Genomic DNA, 16,178 nt, shown 5'->3' with positions numbered 1-16,178 from the left:
CTTGAATTGAGTCATCTCACAATTACAGTGATGCTTGTCTCGTTTTCCCACCAAATTATACCCTGATGCTGGGACGCTCAGCTAAGCTGTTCAGGTTAGGGACTCATGAAGGGTTCAAGTCCAGGTAGGTGTGAGTGGGATACACACAGCAGGCTATTCAACACACCTCAGTGTGTGTAGTGTTTACCGTCCATAGCAGTATATTGCCACCTAAGTCAGTTCCCATCGCATTGACCCAGTCTTCACTCATTTTGCTTCCAGTACTTCCCCTCACTCACAAATCCAATTTAATCTATACTGATGTTTTTATTTCAATTACTATCCCAAAAGGCAAGTCTAACATGCTCAGCTTCACATCACACTGTGATGCAAACAGTCAGAATGCTCTCTGCTGTACACCTTCTACAAAATTTGCAACAGTCTTTGGTGACCTACGTAATCTCCTGGAACACCTAATGATGTAGAGTTACTGATATGCTGCCTTTGTGCCAGCATTGAAGTTACCATTTCCTGCCCTTGAGAAGGTGGGGCTGAGTTGCACTCGAGAGCTGCCGCTGTGCATTTGTAGTAGGGTAAGTGAATGAGGTGTCAATCAAGCACACTACTATGTCCTGGATCGTGTCAAGCTTTTTGAGATGTTTTTGAAGCTCCAGTCATCCAGGCCAGTGGGGAGTATTCCTTGTGGAAGGTGACTGGCTTTGGGGAGTTAGGAGGAAAGTCAATCGCCGCAAAATTCTGAGCTTCTGATCTGCTCTTGAAGCCACATGATGTGCATGGCTACTACAGATCAGTCTCTGGTCAATGATAACCCTTCAGGATATTGATAGTGGATGTTCCATCATTGAAAGGCGGGAGCCGTTTGAAAAGAACAAGTCTCGTCAGGAGTGAGTCATAATTTGAAGTAGCAAATGAGAGAGAGAGAGTGAGTGGGGAAGGGAGGGAGAGAGACATTGTTGTAAGGCAGGGGCCATTTGAAAAGCACAACTGTCATCGGGAGTGAGTTTTATTTGAGCCTATTAAAAAGAAGGGAGGTGTAAGCAGAGCAGCCATTGTTGGAGTGGACCAGTATTAGAGAGTGAGGCTTTGACTCAGTGGGCTTTGGTGAGAACAGACTTGGGCAAGTAAGTTTCCTGTAAGTTTGTTTTCTATTTCTTTGTCTATCAGTACATAAAGTAGCCAGTGCACTGAGAGTGGATCCAGAGTTAGTGGTAGGTGTTTTCTGTGAGATGTGGAACCTCCAGGAGACCTCCAGTCCCTGATAACTACATCTGCATTAAGTGCATTGAACTGCAGCTCCTTTGAGATGGTGTTAAGGAAATGAAACTGTGGCTTGATGACCCTTGGCTCATACGGGAGAATGAGGAGTTGAAAGTTAGGACTCACAGGGAGGTAGTCACCCCAAAGTTGCAGGAGGCAGGGTTTCAGGTTTCTGGATTACTGGAATTTATTCTAGGGAAGGTATGGCCTGTATAAGAGGACAGGCTACACCTGAACCCAAGGGAGTCCATTATCCTTGCAGGCAAGTTTGATAGAGCTGTTAGGGAGGGTTTAAACTAATTTGGCAGAGGACTAGGAACAGGAGTGATAGGACTGAGAATGGGGCAGTTGGTATATAAGTAGATGCAGTGTGGAGTGAGAATGAGAGGATGGACAGGCAGACAATAGTGAAAAATTGCTGACAGTGGGATGAACTGAAGTGTAACATGGGGGAAAATCATAAAGGGTGATGAATAGAGGACTAAAAGTTGTTATATTTGAATGCACATAATATATGGCATAAAGTAAATGATCTTGAGCACAAATAGAGATTGGGAGCTATGACAATCCGTGCATCACTGAGTCGTGGCTGAAAGAAGATCATAGTTGGGAGCTTAACATCCACATTGTAAGACAAGAATAGGCAGGCAGGCAGAGGGGACAGAGTGGCTCCATTGGTAAAATTGAGATCAAATCCTTAGAAATAGGTGACATAGGATCAGAAGATGTAGAATACTTGTGGATAGAATTAAGAAACTTCAGGGTTAAAAAGACCCTGATGGGAGTTATTTACAGGTCTCCGAATAGTAGCCTGGATGTGGGATACAAATTAAAACTGGAAATGGAAAAGGCATGTAATCAGGGCAATGTTACGATAGTGATGGGGGATTTCAATATGCAGGTAGAATTTCAATATGCTGGGAAAATCAGATTGGTGCTGAATCCCAAGACAAGGAATTTGTAGAACACCTGCAAAATGGCTTTTTAGAGCAACTTGTAGAGAAAGACAATTCTGGATTGGGTGTTGTGCAGCGAATCAGATTTGATTAGGGAGCTTGAGGTAAAGGAACCCTTGGGAGAGTGATCATAATATGATAGAATTCACCCTGCAGTTTAAGAGGGAGAAGATAAAGTCAGGCATATCAGTATTCCAGTGGAGTAAGGAGGAGGCATGAAAGAGGAACTGGCCAAAAGTGATTGGAAGGGTAGCATCCTGAGATCACGGCCTAAAGGTCCTGTCCTTTAACTTGGCACCTAACTTCCTGAACTCATTTTGCAGGATCTCGTCACCCCTCTTACCCATGTCATTTGTACCAATGTGGACCACCATATCTGGCTGCTCACCTTCCCATTTAAGAATGCTGTGGACTTGATCCGAGATGTCTTTGCCCATGGTACTATGGAGGCAACATACCATCTGAAAATTTTATTCTCATTCACAGAACCTCCTGTCTGCTACCCTATAACCAACAAATCTCCTATCACTACAGGTTGCCTCTTCTCCCTCCTTCCCTTCTGAGTCAGAAACCTGATCTTTGTGTCTCTCCTCCGCTAGGTCACCCCTCCCCACAGTATGTGAAGCGGCGTGCCTGTTATTGAGGAGTTGCCACAGGGGTACTCTACACTGGCTGTTTATCCCCTTTCCCCTCCTGATGGTCACTCAGTTACCTGTGTTCTCCTACACTTCGGGTGCAACTACCTCCTTGTATGTCCTGTCAATCAACCCCTCCCAAATGTTCTAGAGTTCATCCAGTTCCAGCTCCTATCATGATGAAGATTGTACAATCACAAGGAAACCTCTCTACTTCTGACCTTACGATTGAAGGAAAGCCATTGATGAAACAGCTGAAAACATTAGGCATCGGTTTTAGTGACCGTTTGAGAATAATGCTTCCAGCTAGGGTAATGCGTTTCAGGAAAATTAGCTGGATAGAGGTGGCAGTACTGATTATCTCAGATACTAAAAGCAGCCCATTGAGAATTGAGGAAAAGGGTGAAAGGAATTTAAAGCAATCATCATTTCTGCAGAAAAAAGTACCAGACAGACTACTGAGATCAGAGATCAGCAAGTTCGCCTCACATGATAACCATGTGCTAATTCATTTGGCTGCAATGAGTGTGGATGCTTTGGTTATAAACTTCTAGAACTTTGCAGTGTCTAGAAAATTCCCAAAATATTGGAAAACCACAAAGATGCACTGCTATGCATGCAAGGAGGCTCAATGCAATTGCCCAACACCTGTCATTGGAGAAAATGGGGGAATCCTGTTTAAGAAAGATGTCAAAGGATTTTTTTTAATGCACAATAAATTCAAGGAGAAATTCAAGGAGAACACAGCTCTATGACATGGAACTCATGTTTAGTGAACTTATTAGAGTAATTTGAGGATGTATCAAGCAGTTTAGGAAAAGAGGACCCAGTGCATTAGAATTCCAGTGGATAATCACTCTGATGCCTCATAAAAGGTAAGGTTCATTGTTTTGCTGGAATGTGTTATCATTGATAGACAGCTAGCTGATGAACAGGAGATAAGTGGTTGATTTTCATATTGGCAGAGTTTACCGAGTAGCATGTCGGTGCCTGGACCCTATTTATAATCTATGTTGTGATTGGGAGACGGGAACAGAGTGTTTTGTAACCAGATTTATAAATGATGCAAAGATAAGTTGCAAAGCAAATTGTTTGTAAGATACTTGAATCTACAAATGGAGATAAATAGTTTGAGTAATTGGCTATTACTGAAAGATGAAATATAGTATTGGAAGCTTATCCACTTTGGCTGTAAGGATAGAAAAATAAGAATATTTTCAAATGAGGAATATAGAGGGATATGGGTGACCTTGTTCATGATAAATAAATTGACTTAGATGTACAGCAAGTAATGGAATGTTTGTTTTTAAAAGGAGCAAAGTCTTCAAGTCAAGTCACTTTATATTGTCATTTCGACCATAACTGCTGGTACAGTACACAGTAAAAACGAGACAACATTTTTCAGGACCATAGTGCTACATGAAACAATGCAAAAACTACACTGAACTACATAAAACAACACAAAAACTACACTAGACTACAGACCTACCCAGGACTGCATAAAGTGCACAAAACAGTGCAGGCACTACAATAAATAATAAACAAGACAATAGGCACAGTAAAGGGCAGTAGGTTGGTGTCAGTCCAGGCTCTGGATATTGAGGAATCTGATGACTTGGGGGAAGAAACTATCACATAGTCTGGTCATGAGAGCCCAAATGCTTTGGTGCCTCTTGCCAGATGGCAGGAGGAAGGAGAGTTTGTATGAGGGGTGCGTGTGGTCCTTCATAATGCTGTTTCCTTTGCGGATGCAGTGTGTGGTGTAAATGTTTGTAATGGCAGGAAGAGAGACCCAGATGATCTTCTCAGCTGACCTCACTATCCGCTGCAGGGTCTTGCGATCCGAGACGGTGCAATTTCCGAACCAGGCTGTGATGCAGCTGCTCAGGATGCTCTCAATACAACCTCTGTAGAATGGGGTGGGAGATGGACTTTTCTCAGCCTTCGCAGAAAGTAGAGACGCTGCTGGGCTTTCTTTGCTATGGAGCTGGTGTTGAGGGACCAGGTGAGATTCTCTGCCAGGTGAACACCAAGAAATTTGGTGCTCTTAACAATCTCTACAGAGGAGTCGTCGATGTTCAGTGGAGAATGGTCGCTCTGTGCCTTCCTGAAGTCAACAACCATCTCTTTTGTTTTGTTCACATTCAGAGACAGGTTGTTGGCTCTGCACCAGTCCGTTAGCCGCCGCACCTCCTCTCTGTATGCTGACTCATCGTTCTTGCTGATGAGACCCACCACGGTCATGTCATTGGCGAACTTGATGATGTGGTTCAAGCTGTGTGTTGCAGCACAGTCGTGGAGTCCACACCTGGCATATGTGTGTAGTTTTGGTTTCTTAAGGGATTAAATTGAAGACAGATCAGAGAAGGTTCACTAGATTAATCCCTGGGTTTAAGGAGTTGTACGATGATGGAAGGTTGAACAGGTGAGGGCTATCGTCGTTAAAATCTGATCTTATTGAAACATAAGGTTTTGATGCAGCTTAACATGTTAGATGTTGAGAAGATTTTTCCCTGCCCTTCCCCCCTCCCACTCTCACAGTTGGGTATTTAGAGTAAGTGGATGTACTTTCGGAACAAGAGGTTGATATTTAAAACAATATGAGAAGGAATTTCTTCTCTGAGGCTTGTGAATCTTTGGAATTCTCTACCCAGAGAACTGTGGAGGCGGGTCGTTAAAATGTGTCCAAAGCTGAGATATACAGATTTTTGGTTTATCATGGAGGCAATGCTTTTGAGAAGCAGCAGGAGGGTGGAGCTGAGGCCAAGATCAGATCAGTAATGATAGTGAGTGGTGCATCAGGTTCTGTCTGGCCTATTCCTGCTCTCAATTCTTGTGTTTTTCAGTGCAGTAGAGGTGAATAAATTTGCTTTGTGTCTACCATGAATTACATAAGTGTTTCTTCACAAGGTAAGAGCATGAACTGTATTGCAGTGTGCTAACTGAACAAGAACTTGAGCCTAACTGGATAGAGAGAGAGATGGTTATCCCCTTGTCATTTTCATTTATAGAAATTTATAATTTTTCCCATATTTATAGCATAACATTTCAATTTCTGCACTGCAGGCCTCTGCATCAGGTTCTTATATTCTACTCTATCATCCTGTTATTTTAAATCATTATTTGTAGATTTATGCCACATGTTTAAAATTAAAATATTTCATTTCAGTACTGTTTCTGATTTGAATTACTCTTAACTGAGATTGCTCTGCTACAGCCGGAGTCAGGAAACTAGCATTAAGTTGTGATGTAGAGCAGACAGTCTCTCCACCACCCCCCCCCCCCCACCCAACCAAGGCACCCAGCCCTTTAACCCACTCCCCCCCTCACAAATAACCACCGGCGGATTGTTGAACTAGAATGAGTATAAAGCTTATTGTACATTTTTAATCTATCTGCATGTTTACTTGAATTCCTGATCTGAGTGATATGATAAAGTGGAGACATCACTTTGAGAAAGGATTATTACTGCTTGTACTATGATCACTTTTATTTCAAATTCCTGAAAATTGTGTTTAACGAAGTTCAGGCTACTTGAGAGACAGTGTAGACGTTAAGGAGAACAATCTGGAGAAATTGCTGTGGAAAACCTTAAGGGCAAGTTTAACTCCCAGGGCAGAACAGCTGTCGGGTAGACTGAATGCAGAGAGGAGTACAAAGGCACTACTGGAGGGAATAGAAGGAGTTAGGCAGACAGGACAGCTTCAAACAAAGCATGTTTACAGTGCTGTTAGAGGAAAACAGCAAGCAGGCAAGGGGTTAGGGAAGAAGAGACGCTACAGTAAGGAAAGAAAGAACAAAAATGACATCTGGCTTCCTCGTATGTGCGATGATCTGTTGAGCCTACAAATTCCAAAGGATGAGGAAGAAAGTGGTTCCAGTTCTCACAACTGATGTGCTCTGACATGTGGAAAGTTAATCCATGTTTCCATTGTGCCAGGACTGGGACCACACACACGTGTCACGGAATCAGGTCCAAAGAGTAAGATTTTAATGAGTGATAGAAGTTGTGTCTGCATAGCTACTGTTAATGTTAAAATCAATCAAGGGTATAATTTAGATTCTGAATTTAGTTATATGGTGGTTCTTAGTGGAGCAGAGGAAGTCTGCTTAGTTTGCATGGTTTTACATTACAGCTAGTGAAACAGTGTTTTTGGGTGTGGCTGGAACATATTCGTACAAAGGTTTTAATGACTAGAAAATTCTTACCTTTTTGTTGCTGGTATTTATTGTTGTCAGTGTAACGCTGAAGATAGGGGAACAATTTGAAGAGCAAAAAAATGTGGATTGGTGGCATTTTGAGACTGGAAGGATGAAGGATCATGGCCTAGGAGTAAAGGAATTTCAATGTTCTCTGATCAAGAATGAGACTTCGTGGATTTCCAGTAGCAACTGCTTTCATAAGCAAGAATTATAGTGAAAGCTCCAGTGGAATACTTGAAATTTAAGTTCTTGCACGGGATATTATCATGTTCGTTTTGAGTAATAAGGAGATTCAGGTGAGCTGGTAGAAAGGGTGAGCAGAACTGAGGGAGCTCAGTCAGTTCAGGCAAAAGGGAAAGGCCCTGCTTTGGGTTGAAACCCTGCATCAGGATCAGATGCTGCTTGATCTGCTGGGTTCCTCCAGCAGTTTGCTTTTGCTCTAGATTTCAGCATCTGCAGTCTCTCTTGTGTATTCATTTATGTGTGTTGTTTGGGAATTGTCTGTCAAGATATAGGTATATTTCTACCTGAAATGAAAATGCTCAGTATCCACTAAACGTGTTATTCCTGAATTGTTAAGCCAGTGTGAAAGTTGAGTTTATTGTCATATACACAAATAGATGTATACACAAGTGTGATGAAAAACTTACAACAGCATCACAGGCGTATAGCATCAGAAACATAACATTCACAAGAAAAAAAACATAAATGAAAACACCAGAAACTATGCAATATTATACAAGAAAGAGAAGAATTAGAACAAAAAAAGGTTTATTGTAGTGCCAAGCAACCATCGTGTTGCTGTACTGGTGTAGTGATTAGGGTTGTGCTGGTTAGGTCAAAAACCTATTAGTTGATGGGAAGTGACTTTTCTTGAACCTGATGATCTGGGACTTGAGCTCGCAGTATCCCTCAGCCCGATGGTGGCTGCAAGAAGGTGTCATAGTCTGGGGTGGCGGGGGGTATCTTTGCTGACAGATATTGCCTTCTTCAGACACTGCCCTATGTAAATTTTACTGATTATGGGGAGGGATATTGCAGTGATGTGTTAGGCTGGATGCTGCCACTTCTTGCATTCCTAGGCATTTGAATTACCGTAGCAGACTATGACAGCCAGTTTCTCTTTCCACAGATGCTACCTGACCTATGGAGTATTTCCAGTATTTTCTAATTTTATTTCAGAATTCCAGCACCTGTGTTTTGTTTTTACTGTTTTTCCCCATCTGATTTTAAAACAGTTGAAATAATTTTAGGGGAAACATAATAGGCTGGATCTTACTAACACAAGCCTGGCAAGTGGAATTGTATTTAACAGACAATATGTGGAAGGCTGAACTTGTTGGTTCTGGACACTGGTGTTGTGGCCTGATGGGAAAATAGGACCCTGTCCCAAAGCTGTGCTGGGGGAGACTTGCTCCCTCCTATCCTATTGCCCCAAAAACTGTCAGCTTTGACAGCTGGCATATCCTCACCCAAATCTTTGCTAGTCGTAAAAGCTACAGCAATTATTTTGAATAGTTTTGAAATTCGTCCAAAATACTAATAATTGAAATCATGAAACTATCTAAAATATTATTTTCTGGCTCTCATTTTCAGTCTATGATCCCTAGTGAATTCAACTGGATCTTGTGTCCTGGAACAGGATCTGTTCTCCAGCGTATTTATTAGTGAATCTCAGGAAGGTTGCTGTTCACCACTGGTCTCCACGTGTGGTGCAGTGATGGAGTACTTTGACTTGTATGGAGCCATCTGCTGTTCATTTTGTATGGAACTTTTGTAGGTAATGAAGCATACATTGCGAAACTGCTGCCAATCAAAATGTTGAATAATGTCCAACCTGAACAGAACCATAGCCCAATAAACTGGAAATAAGGATGTGATCAACATACCACAGATAATGCTTTGATATTAACTCTTTCAATGGTGATGGCGAGGAAGGGGTTTAAATATTAAAAATTATTAATTTTCTGCAGTCAGCTTTTACCTTCATTATGCCTACCCCGCACCAGTGCTTTGTGTAGCAAGTTGATCCAATATATTTCATCCTGGAGTGTGAGGATCCTTCATCACATTATTCAAAGTTAAATACCCACGTACAACTAGGAGTTAGATTTAAATACAGCTGGTGTCGACTGCACTTCCCAAAATACAGAAAGCCCAGTGGCCAAAATGGACTGCTGGGCTCCAGAAGTCAAGAGCTGCTTAAAGTTGGAATGTTTCCTCAGCCCGCTGCAGCCTCTGGGCAATTAGGCCTTGTTTTAAACCTTACTGAGACTGGCCACTTTGCCTCCGCATCATGTTTCTCTAACCCCAACCCACCCCCCTGTTCCCCCGACATCTTCAAAACATCACTCTATATTCAGCAGGGGAGGGGCGGTGTCAATCCCAACATTAACAGTAGTCGAGGCCACTGTATCCTGCCGTTGGTTCGTCTGGCTGACAACCTCTCGATTAGGTTAGTTGCAGTGTGGCACAGAGGATTTCAGACTGCCCCTTCTCAGTCTTGCTATGAATATTGGGCCAAATATCCCATTACTTGTGACTTTGCCTTTTTGTGGGAATGCAGTGTAAAATATCCTACTAATCTTAGCCTTTTTATATAAAAACCATACTTTTATAAGCAATAGAATAAAAGTCATCAGCAAATGTTTATGGCAGAAACGTTATCGTTGACAGCAGTTGATCATTTGACACTCAAACTATGTCTGTGCACGAACCATACAAGTGTTGCAGCTCTGGGTAGTGGGATTAAAATTGGAGGACAGAATTGGAAGGTTGCAAAGTAAGACAGTGGATCAAGATTAGGGAGGGTGAGGCTGAGGAGGAATCTGAAAAGAAGATGAGAATGTTTTAAATTGACATCTGGTTTAAGCTGTCGTCAATATGAGTCGGCAAGTTCTGTGGTTATGGGTGAACAAGGCTTGGCAGGGTGCAGAGAAGAGAACTTTAGTAAAGAACTGTGTATGGGAGCTGGGACGACAGTGCGTCAGAGTTTATTGAATGTAATTGTACAAAGTCATGCATGATTCTTCTAGCATCACATGATCTGAGTGAAGAGCAGAAACAAGACAGTGTTACACGGTGTTAAAGGACACGCTTTGTGATTGTACAATTTTGTGGTTTAAATGAAGTTCTGAAGAATCCTGCCCCACTGAACTCATGTCCACATACCTCGGCTCCATTCTACCCCCCCCCTTGGTTCAGTCCCTTCCCACTTACATCCAAGGCACTCTTGATCTCCTCAACAGCTTTCAATTCCCTGGCCCTGACCATGGATGTCTAGTTCCTACATACACCTCGATTCCCCATTAAGAAGGCCTTAAATCTCTCTGCTTCTTTCTCAACGTAGGACCCAACTAGTTCCCCTCTACCACCACCACCACCTCCATCTGGCAGAACTGGTCCTCACCCTCAAAAGTTTCTTCATCAGCTCTTCCCACTTTCCCCAGATCCATTGAGTAGCCATGGGCACCCATAGGGGCCCCTACTATGCCTGTTTTTTCATTAGTTACCTAGAACAGTCCATGTTCCAAACCTTCCCTGTTAATGCTCCCCATCTCTTTCAGCACTACGCTGACAACTGCATTGGTGCTGTTTTATGCACCCATGCTGAGTTTTGTGTTGTTCATCAACATGTCTCCAACTCCACCCTGCCCTTAAATTCACTTGGTCCATTTCTGACACCTCTCTCCCCTTTCTTGATCTCTCTGTCTCCATTTATGGAGACAAACTGTCAACTGACATGTTTTATAAACCTATTTGTTACCACAGCTATCAGTAGGGCCTGCTTTGTTTAGTACCTCCACTCCATCTGCCAAAAGTGGAAATTCCCAGTACAATTTTAATTCCTGTCCCTATTCCCATTCCAATATGTTGGTCTATGGCCTCCTCTTTTGTCATGATGAGGCCACTCTCAGGGTGGAGCAACACCTCATTCCATCTAGGTAGCCTCCAACCTGATGCTATGAACATCAATTTCTCCTTCTGATAATTTTTTCCCTCTCCTCTCTTCTATTCCCCACTATGGCCTTTTACCTCTTCTCCTTACTTGTCTGTCACCTCCCCCGGTGCCCCCCTCTTCCTCTCTTTCTCCTATGGTCCACTCTTTTCTCCTATGAGATTCCTTCTTTTCCAGCCCTTTACCTTTCTCTACCACCTGACTTCATCTATCACCTTCTAGCTAGTTCTCCTTCCCTTCTTCCTTTTTTTATTTTGAGGTCTTCCCTCTTCCTTCCCAGTCCTGAAGGTCTCGGCCCAAAACGTCTACTGTTTATTATTTCCATTGATGTGGCCTGACCTGCTGAGTTCCTCCAGCATTATGTGTATGCTGCTCTGGATTTCCAGCCTCTGCAGAATCTCTTGTGTTTCTGAAGAATCTGCTTGTTGTCAATCACTTATGAGAGAGAAGTTTTAATGGTGATTCTGGGGTTTTGTGGTTGATATCTGACTTGACTGGATATTTTTTGTTCTTACTTGCCACTTCTTGCCTCTACTGAAATTCATCTTAAGGAAGATGCAAGAAACTGCAGATGCTGAAATTTGGAGTAAAACTTTGAAGTCTCCCCCCCCCCCCTAGTTTCCAGCATCTGTAGTCTCCGTTGTACTGCTCCACCAGCAAAGACTCTTCAAGGAATGCCCACTTTAAAGTTTTCCTTCTCTCTGATAGGAGCTCAGTGAGACCCTGTCTTACTGTGCCCCCTCAATGGACCATGTTCTCATCCAGACTCACTACTACAACCATACATCCTTTCACTGCCGGCTTCCTCCAGCAGTTTGTTTTCTGCCTTGAGGGAATTGGTTAAGGAAATTCCTAGCCAATTGAAAGAGAAAGCAATTAAGGAAAATCAATTGTATAGAAAGATTTCACACAACATCGATTTCTGAAATGGGGTTGAATTAATTTTTTGGAATTGGTTCTTTTTCCATCCCTTGGTTGAGGATGACTTGTTTCCACTCTGCTGCTGAGGATTTGAAGTTGCCTGTAGCTAATTATTGTGGACCGGCCTTTGTAAAGCAGCTGCCCAATGTACTTGACAGAGCGAGGCACAGATCCAATGTCTAGGAGGTACAAGAATAAACTGGGAGATCAGGCAATGTCAGATGATTCTCCTGAGGTTTTCCAGGAGAACTCCAAGGTTCTGAGCTAAGCTGTAGGAAACAGAATGGCTGGGGTGTGGTCCAGGAGGTGAGTGTGGAGTGATCAGTGAGAGGGGAGAAATCTTGAAGAGAGCCGGTGGCAGCAGTGATTGGACAGGCTCCCTCTGGGAGATGTACAGACTAATACTGGGATAAGATGGGGTTATATGAGGGGAGTATTGAGCAGGTAAGAAATATTCATGCAGGTGCTGCCTGGGCAGGAACGCTTGATTTGGCATCTCTTTTCGGTAGATCGTTGAGTCTTGCTGAGTGAGGCAGATTCATTCTCAGAGAACTTAGTTATGTAGACAGTATGTACTTCAGAGTTAAAAAAAAATAAGAAGTGTGATTGTTTTTTCAAGGTACTCATGAGATAGGAGATCTTCAGATTGACTAGATATATGTTTGAGCCCATGATTCCTCACACAATGATTTCCTGACCTTGAATAACTCTTTGGAAGAGGCCCTGCTCTTCTTTCCTGTCAATTTATCCACTGATGTACTGTACAAAACAAAAAACCTTCACAGCAATAAAACCCAAAAATTCCAAATCAGAAAGATTACCTGCTGCGCCTGCATAGTTTTCTTTCAAAAAATTAGAGATAAATAGATTAAAGAATTTTGTTGTGTTATTGAATTTTGACTAGATCCTTGACAAACATAACCATGGCCACAGGTTCATTTCAAATCAGCGTGGATATGTTTTAATAATCTGATCACTGTCACAAAGGCAATTTATTGTCTTGCCTTTTCTCAAAGCATAAACCTTTTATTTTGGTATTGTACCTTCTACAATGAGCATTTAAAATGTTTTCCTCTGAAGACCTCTGCCTGCTGTCAGCCTGTGAGTAGGCTCAAGAAAAAAAATAGATGACATTGGCTGTTTCATGGAAACACACGTCTGTTGTAGAGTGTAGTCCATGACCTGGTTCTTGTCTCTATGATGTTGAAATGAAGGTAAAAGTGATAATGTGGGACCAACTCACATGCCTGTCTCATTGAAGTTAGGTCCTTTTTGAATAGAGCTGAGTGGAGAAAAAACACAAAAAGCTTTTGCAAGCACTAACATTGTTTTTATTAAAACATCAGCTTCAACCAACCTGTGGCAGTGTGGTTTGTGCTGCAGTCCTTTGGTCTATTGTAGAACTGATATTTTAAAGCCAAAACTAACCCAGCTGCTGTTATTTATAACCCTCTCTTCTCTTTGTATTTACTTCATTTAACCCTTTTTATCAAATGATTAAAACCCTTTTTATGAAGGTTACTCACTAAAATAAAACATTGTCCTCTTTAGTGGATAGGATATCACCAGGTAAGAATGCACTTTGGGGGTGGGGACTGGGTGGAGGGCCACCTAGTGTGGCACGAATATTTTCCAATGAGACAGTTACTGCCTCTATCCTAATCCATCCCACAAGGTTTTGTTGTTTGTTTCTGAAAACAATCATCTTTGGACTATCAGCAATTCATTCAGGCAACACACCCAAAATGCTGGAGGAACTCAGCAGGCCAGGCAGCATCTATGTACAGTCGATATTTCAGCCCAAAATGAATTTTTTTTCCATAGATGCTGCCTGGCCTGCTAAGTTTCTCCAGCGATTTGTGTGTGTTGCTTAGATTTCCTGCAAATCTGTAGATTCTCTCTTGTTTGCCAATTCATTCAGAAGTGTTTTAAACCTTGCCATTAGTTTATGAATTATGATCATTTGCTCCACCTCTCAGCTTGATGGCTCAGCTAGTGTAAACGACTGTCAGCTGCTAAGGTCACACATTGAATGCGTCTTTAACTGTGGCTCCCACAGAGTGATAGGGACAAAACAGGGCAGTGTATTTTTGTGATTATGAAGAAGACCAACTTAGTCCCCGTGTTGACTAGTTTCTGTGCTGTTTCAGTGTGAGGAAGTTGTCTGTTCCTGCTGGGCAGGAAATTCACGTTGTTGAAGTAAGAAAATGCAGTCGCTGCTAAAAATCTGAAACAAAAATAGAAAATGCTACAAACACCAGTCAGGTCAGGCAAAATCTGTGGGGAAATAATTGATATTTAAAGGTAACAATTACTATCCAATTTCCTAATGAGCAGGACTTCTGCCAGAATTGGGTGCAAACACTTAAAAAAAAAACAGTCCTGATGAAATATCTCAGCCTGAAATGTCTACTGTTTCAACTTCTCCATAGATGCTGCCTGGCTTGCTGAGTTCTTTCAGCATTTTGTGTGTGTGGCTCAGTATTTCCAGCATCTGCAGAATCTCTTGTGTTACTGAAAGTGTGACATAATGCTTTTAACGTGCAATTTATACTTAATAAATAAGTGAAGATGGGGAAATTTGGAGGCACGATTCCATGATTCTGTTCAATGATGATATTTCAGGCTCTTAGTTCATTATCCTTCACAGGACACTAAAGCCTCAACAATGTGCACGTTGATTTTACCATTTTACCTGATGTTTGAGTCAGAAACATCATTGTAAAGCAGACATATCGTGGGATTTTTCTCAAGCTGGAAGTACTGGAAGCACTCAGGAGGTCTTGCAGTATCAGCAAGGAGAGAAGCAGAGCTGATATTTCAGGTTAAAGATTTTCCATCAGAAATAGAGGAGCTCTGATGAAGGGGCCCCCTCTGTATCAGCAAAGAATGACTGCAATTTCATTATCCTGTCCTCAGATGCCATCACCCCAGATCAGTCATAAATACTCGACTGTTCCTCTTTCAAACTATTGTAACCAGTGACATTAGTTTGTATTATGGGGCTCTGCAGTGCAGGGGAACTGCAAAGAATGTTAAGTGATTGGCCCTGACATTTAAAATAAAAACAGATTAATTTCTTGAGGTATAAGATACAACATAAAACATAAAAGCATGGTACAGGCTCTTTGGCCCACAGTGTTAGGCCGACCTTTTAACCCACTCCAAGATCAGTCTAACCCTATCCTCCCATGTAGCCCTCCTCTTTTCTTTCTTCCATGTTCCTATATAAGAGTCTCTTAAATGTCCCTAAAGAATCTGCCCCCATTACCAGCCTTGGAACCATGTTCTACCCACCTATCGTTCTTCGTGTTTCTTTTAAAAAAAACCTGCAGCTCTGACATCTGCTCTATACTGTCCTCAAAACACCTTAAAGTTATGCCCCCTTGTAGTAGCCATTTCTGCCCTGGGGAAAAAGTCTGTCTGTCCACTCGATTAATGTCTTTTATCATCTTGTACACCTCTATCAAGTCATCTCTCAACCTCCTCCGCCCCTCCAAAGAGAAGCTTTAGCTTGCACAACCTATCCTCATAAGAAGTGCTTCCTAATCCAGGCAATATGCTGGTAAATCTATGCACCTTCTCTAAAGCTTCCACATCCCTCCAATAATGAGGAGACCAGAAGTGAACACAGTACTGTATTCTAAAGGTGTACAGTATACAGTACAAAGTATACTGTGTATACTTTACACAGTATACAACCTTGCAAACAAATCTCAAGGTTGTATAATTTATACATTCTTTGATAATAAAATGTGCTTTGACTTTGACCTGTTTCCAGCTTTTTATAATTTAATTTCATACTTCCATTACCCATTGATTCCAAGACGAAAGAAACAGCTAATGTCACTTTTTCTATCGCCATCTGCAAATAGGAGACCAATGCAGTATGTCAGGACAACTTATGAACCAGTTTTTGGTTCCTAGTGCCAAATGGGGAGAAGTGGATGCTGAGAGTACTGAAGGCTAAGTTGCAATGGGCTATGATTTCTTCAGATATGGAGGTGAATGCCTCCTCGTGATGATTTGCAGTGGCTTGATTGAGGAGGAATAGTTGGAGGAGAGGAGCTCTACCAAGGAGCCAGCTGAAACCAATAACCCTTCAGCCACATCAGACATTTTGCTAGACAGCACTATGGAGGCCTCTGCTGCCTAGTCAGACTTCCTGTATCCTAGAAGACAAGGCTTTCAGTTGACCTCTTTATAAATTCCCAGATACCCCTTTGGCAATCACTCAGGATTTCGGAT

The 16,178-nt window shown here is 42.1% G+C and overlaps 1 protein-coding gene across 4 annotated transcripts in view; it reads left to right on the top strand.

The window, feature by feature from the left end:
• The window catches only part of arhgap24 (Rho GTPase activating protein 24), a 705,958-nt gene that overhangs the window by 291,088 nt on the left and 398,692 nt on the right, over nucleotides 1-16,178 (top strand). Inside the window, exon 1 of one of the 4 annotated variants that reach the window (XM_063043520.1) lies at nucleotides 5,744-5,758. The exons of the other annotated variants lie outside the window; for them this stretch is intronic. The gene's annotated coding sequence lies outside the window, so the exon portion shown is untranslated. Of the gene's footprint in view, nucleotides 1-5,743; nucleotides 5,759-16,178 lie in introns of those variants that run through there. 4 annotated transcript variants of the gene reach the window in all.

This window comes from Mobula hypostoma, chromosome 3 (genome assembly GCF_963921235.1).
Source record: "Mobula hypostoma chromosome 3, sMobHyp1.1, whole genome shotgun sequence".
Lineage (NCBI taxonomy): Eukaryota > Metazoa > Chordata > Chondrichthyes > Myliobatiformes > Myliobatidae > Mobula > Mobula hypostoma.
The sequence above is the reverse complement of the archived record's forward strand: the minus strand, read 5'-3'. Positions and strand labels throughout refer to the sequence as shown.